Here is a 6,000-nt window from a genome sequence, read left to right as displayed (position 1 = left end):
ACATTTTTGGCTTGATGGACGGCTGGAGCTGGTAGTGGCAACACCGCCAGCATGACAGTAATCAGAAGGCAACAGAGCACCACCAGAACAGATACAAGAAATTCCAACCATTTAATTTTGCATTTTCAGTACACAGCATTCAACACTCAAACATGTTTTGAAAAAATAAACCCAAACTGATCTATTTCAAGTATGTAGATACAGAAGTAATCATCTCCCAATCATTTGGTAGAGAATGCAAGGTTTCACTTTTCAAAGAGCTCTAATTCCCACTGACTTCTGAGTGCTGTGATCTCGGGTACAGTTCTCCACCCATTGGTACCTTACAGGAGAGGATACAATTCCCTTTTTAAAAACTTACTGGATCCTTATTAGTACAAGAAAAACAAGTAACTACTGACTTGGAAGCGGCCTATGGCTTTACCCGTCAATAATCCACTTTATCAGACCTTGAATACAGAATATACATTTCACAGAGCTCAAAAATATACATTCCCTAAAGTGACCATAATGGCACCTTTATGATAGTCCACCGTGGGTTGTATTACCTATTTTGTCAGAATTCCAACCTTCCAGCGAGATTATTTTTCTAAAGCTCCTATCCAGCCCCTGGAATAAAGGTATATAAGAGCTTTAAGATATTTTCACTTGTTCTCCCTCCTCTAAAGAATATTTCTATGATCTGACTTCATCTGCATAATGGATTTGCAGCTCTTTATGACAAAGACGGTAAATCTTCTTCATGTAACCTGTGTGAGTGCATGGCCTGGCCAGGGACACTAATACAAGGAACAGGCAAATTGTCCATCTTGTCTGCTATTTAGGTCCCCCAACCCCCTATATTCCCTCCCATCCTGTACTGGTTAAGCCACATCTCTTTGCAAGCTTCTAATTATTCTAGACTAATTATTATTATTAGTCTATAGGCTTATAATTATTATTAGACTTTTTTTTTTGCTCTAGCTTTTGCACCCCTTAGGTAGAATGAGCGCTTGGGTGTGACGCTGCCGCAGCCACAGAAGAAGCTCTGAGATACGTTGTCCTTGTGACAGCAGTGCAGTTTATTGCTTCTCGAAAAAGGAGTGGCATGACAAGCTGCATTTAATCAAGTTTCGATGAAAGCTGAAAATCAAATGTCTGTAAGATTAGTATCAAATACTTGTACCCTTTTCTCCTAGTGTAAGACAGTGTCCAGTGCAGAAAATCTCACAAACCAGAAACGCTGGCAGCAAATTCAGATGATGATATTGAGATATATTCTGTCAACTCAGTGCTTCAGCAAGGAGTGGGCTGGGTCTGCAGAGGGTTTGTGTGCAGGTCAGACAGGGGCTGTGCTCAGACTCCTCCAGAAGAGCCTGGTCCTTCACTGACCTTCACAGGAAGAAGCACAGAGAAGTCTTGATATGACAAAAATTCATCACTGCACCCACTGATGGGTAAAGAGGGAAAGTCCACAAGAAAGCACCATGAGAAACCCTCCCACAGGATCCAGGTCAGATGGGTGGGACCGAGACTCCACAGAAGAGCAAGAGGAAAAAATTGTTAGTGAGCATGACTGTGGGCACTAGGACAGTATTACATGGCTCTCAACATGTGTACTCACCAGCATGCCCAGCCTCAGCAAAAGCCCAGCTCCCCACCAGCTGGATTCAAAACTCAAATGTATAACATGAAGCTGTCTGGGTGGTTTTAATTTATCCTCTCAGTGCTAGTGCATAATGCGTTTTTAATGGGGGGCAGCGCTGCAGGGCCAGAGGAAAGTGGTGCTGCTGGGTTTTTCCTAGAACTCTCCCTCTTTCCTAGAACTCCGCCAGCTCTGGGGTAACGGCACTAAAGGTTGCGCACAGTATTACCAGAAAAATCACAAAATGCTATTTGAACTTTCACATTTTGATGCCACACAAAACTGGGTCACCGAAGTCCTTCTTGCATTCAGAGGGCGACGTTTCCAGTGGCAGAGAGAGGTTTAAGGCGATAAGGACACTTTTATACTGCACATATACGTGCAAACTGAAGTTAAGAAAAAAAAATCCTTTGGGAGAGTGTGGAGAGAAGGAAAGGTGAAAAACGGTTAACATGAAATCGAGTTGGTAATTGCAGGAAAATCACTGGGCAATTTTACAGAGGTTCCGTTTCCCCGCACGCACAGCTATGCCAGTACACCTCCCTTAGACGACGCCTAACACAGCACCACTGCGGCCGTAGCGCTCAGCCAGGCATCACTCCTGGGGCACGGCCCATCTTTCACACCGTAGGTATTGCCATACTGCCTTGTTTCCCTCAAATAAAGATTAACCTTTTCCGCACCAATTCCACAGACAGTCCAGGTTTCCTGGCAGAACATGTTGGCTTAAAATCCTTTATGACAGGCTTTCTGCAACTCTCCATCAACCCAAACACGTGCTAGATTTGGCCAACATTAATGTAACCTGCAGTCACGCCGTATTGCTGCTGATCAACCATTATAATATGTATACACCACAAGTTATTTTATTGCAATTGGGAAAATTCACTGTTATGAACTGCATTAAGTTTTTTGCTTGTTTGTGGTTTGGGTTTTTTTTAAATTACAAGTGGCTTCTAAACATTCTTTACTCAAATTTGCTTTCTGTATGTGTTTGAGTCAGGACAATTTGATCTCTTGGCTGTTTGTAGGCAGTGGGCAGCGGGGCATCAACAAGACAGAGAAAAGCCACTTTTTGAATACTCACAACCCAATGATCCCACTGATCATTTTTCTGTAATCACCTTATCATTACCCCTCCCTATTTTTATTTATGCAGTTTATTATGTCATTCAGGTTTTCTGAAGCTTTGCAGAAAAACCAGAGCAAATATAACTTTCTATTGAATCAATATATTCAGTGGTTATTTGATCATTTCCTTTGGCAAAATCACACGTATTGGATCTAGGAGCTACAAGCAAGAGGATGGCATTTCTTGTTTGGAAATGAAGAGCCATGTTGCACATTTAAAAAAATACGTAATGAAACCTTCATTATAGAGACATATATCTCACCATCCATCATCTCCAAACATGCAGGCTTGGAAATGAAAACCTGCCTGCATTTAATTTGATGGGCCAAGCGTACAGCGTTCCCATCCTGGCGGGGGGAGGGGAGCGGCACTTTATTTATTCACATGCCGGAAAATAGACAGGTAAATTTCAGAGCATCATCTCGCCACGAAATCCTGGAACCACTTATTTGAAAACAACCCCGAACCAGGCGCCCTTGTTTCCCGTCACACGGAGGGCTCCATTGTTTGCTCCCATTAGCACGGCAGGGGGGCTTTGCCCTGCACTCCCCTCCCAAGCTGCGCAGCAGCTGCTCTGGGGGGAGTTTATTTCCGTTTTTTCTTATTTATTTCCCCAATTTTGTTTCTAATCTCTGTTTCTTTGTGGTTTCCTGGAGTCGTCCTGACAAAGCCACATATTCTGTTCCTGTCCTTTATAGCACTGGAGGGCACTGCAGAACACATGAAATTTGTTTCTAATTTTACATCTGCCAAAAAGCATTCCTGGGTTACAAATACACGCCAGCAAAATTGGTAAACCCTATCCCGCTAATGCCACAAGACAAACAAAGCCAAAAGGAAATAAAAAAGACTAAAATACAGCACAAATATTTTTGCACTTCTTTTAGCTTGTGAAGCCTTTCCTTTTCACCCTCCTTCTCCCACATTTCACCCAAGTTAAGCTTTCTGGTATTACATATTTATCAGTTTATATTTAGGAAAAAATAACTACAATACAAGAAAACGAGAAGGAAAAATTCAGTTTTTCCTCTTCTATGAGTCCCATACATAAGGAGACGGCCAGAAATACCTTCAGCCAGAAGCACGGGGAGGATGACTGTATTACCGAAACACTGAATGTTTCAAGAAACTGGCCAAAATCCTGATGCTCCAAAATCAATTTAAACTCAAGGATTGTTCTCAGCTTCGTTGCTGCCATTTACATATGCAATGTGCAGCTATTTCTTCTCACCATCACAGTTTCCTAAATAATATTTCAGCTAAATTATCCTAAATTTTGTATCCACCGCAGGGTGAGCCCTGAGGTAGCCTCTAAGGAAGTAAGAGCAGCATCTCAGTGGGACAAAACCACAGGGCCAGCTTGGGGACAGGCTGCACGGCAGCCGCTGCCCCACTGATTTCTGCCACCGGTTTGAAGGTCAGGTTGTGCTTCGTGTCTCACTGTGGCCTGTATTTTCTGCACCGAAGTTTCACCTGCACGTAAGCAGCAGCTCCCAGCCTGGCTCAGCCTTCATGACTGTAAATGTCAACAGACCAAGGAACACAACTCTGAGTTTATTTTCATTAGTAGCAGCATGGTGTCATGGTATTTCCATGCTCTGCAAGCACTAATTAAAGACCTTGCCATAAGGAACTTGAAAGAACATTTCAGAGCTGGATCCAGCTCTGCAGCTCGAGTTTATCAGATAAAATGTAATAGCACAGATATTCCAGCACTTCCTACAAACCACGGAGGGGGACTTTTGCATTTTCACACTTGGAGAATTTTGCACTAGATAAAAATATACAGCCCCTAATGGAGAACATCAGATAGATAAAAATATACAGCTCCTAATGGAGAACATCAGACCTTGCCTGGCCTGGAGGTGCCCACCAGCGCTGGCTGTGCAGCATTGCTGTCAGGGAGCCAGGGCTGCACCTAAAGGCATGTTTCCTCCAGTGGCCAGAGCACATCGGCTGGTTACGGACGGGAGCTGGAGCATTTGACTCCATCTGATCCACAAAAGCCCATGTCACAAAGTTAAGACTCAATTCCTTCCGCTAAAACACACTGGGCAAAACAGCCTGGACTACACAAAATTCATCAACTTGTGCTTGACTCTCATTCAAAACTTCAACCATTCCCACAAAATTTCCCCGGATGTGATCCAACATCTCCATTTAGGACCAGATCTGAAGAGCGTGCTGCTTTTCAGATTGCATTACAGAAGTTTTACAGGGCTGAACTGAAAAAACATTTCTTTCCAGTTGTGATTGGCCCTTCGTGTTCCAACTTCCCGAGTGATCACTCTTGGTGAGAAATTTCAACTATGCAGACTTGCTAGAGACTAATCTGCCTGCGTCCGCACATGCACAGCGTATCTTGTACTGTACAAATGTCTTTTCCAATATGGATTATGGGCTAATAAGCTATATGGTTCTGCAAATCTTCCTGGCCTTTACTTTTTAGCTGTTATATGAGAGTCATATTTCCTAAAAGGAGAAACATATGGATCCTATCTATCCAGCACTAGATGATCAGAGAGTCTGCTGTTGAAACATATTTGGAGAAAAATAAAGCCATCTATAGGAGAACTGTGAGAAGAATCGATTAGGGGGGTGGGGGGTGGTGTTCTCCTGTCTGGAGTGAAAAATATTAAAGGGAAAAAATTAAAAAAGGGTTGTGTTGGAATAAGGTGACCTTACACATTGTTTGTAGTGTTATATCCTTTTAACAATATCCTCATTGAACTTGTAAGATTCTGAAGTGGAAATGTTATTTCAAAATTCCTTGTTTGGAAAATACTTCAGGCTTTTGGGAAAGGAACTTTTTGCTTGAAATTGTTCTATTCATTTCACCCAAAGCATTTCTCTCTTTCCCTTCAGTCACCACTGCATTTTCAGTTATTTTACACATTGTTTACTGTAAATACTAGGGGAAAAAAGCACCAAGCAACCCACAAGCTAGTCTAGTTCTAGTCTCCAAAAGACAGATTTTTAAAAAAATGCAAATACCAAGACTTTATCTAAATTTTTATCAGTAACTATCCATTATATGCAAAGCTTCACTGGTTTAAAGTTTTTATCCTAACTTTGACATAAATATATGCCCTTCTGCTAACTATTCATCTTAATTTTCTTATCCGTAACACAGGGATAATAATATTGGCCATACTTGCCTCAGTGGAGGGGTTAGTTGCTATCTACGTGGCTCCTGCCCATATAAAGCACAATGATTATTGCCTGAATGTCAATATCTCCGCCG

This window comes from Chroicocephalus ridibundus, chromosome 4, assembly GCF_963924245.1.
Source record: "Chroicocephalus ridibundus chromosome 4, bChrRid1.1, whole genome shotgun sequence".
Classification (NCBI taxonomy): domain Eukaryota; kingdom Metazoa; phylum Chordata; class Aves; order Charadriiformes; family Laridae; genus Chroicocephalus; species Chroicocephalus ridibundus.
This window is presented reverse-complemented; position numbering follows the sequence as displayed.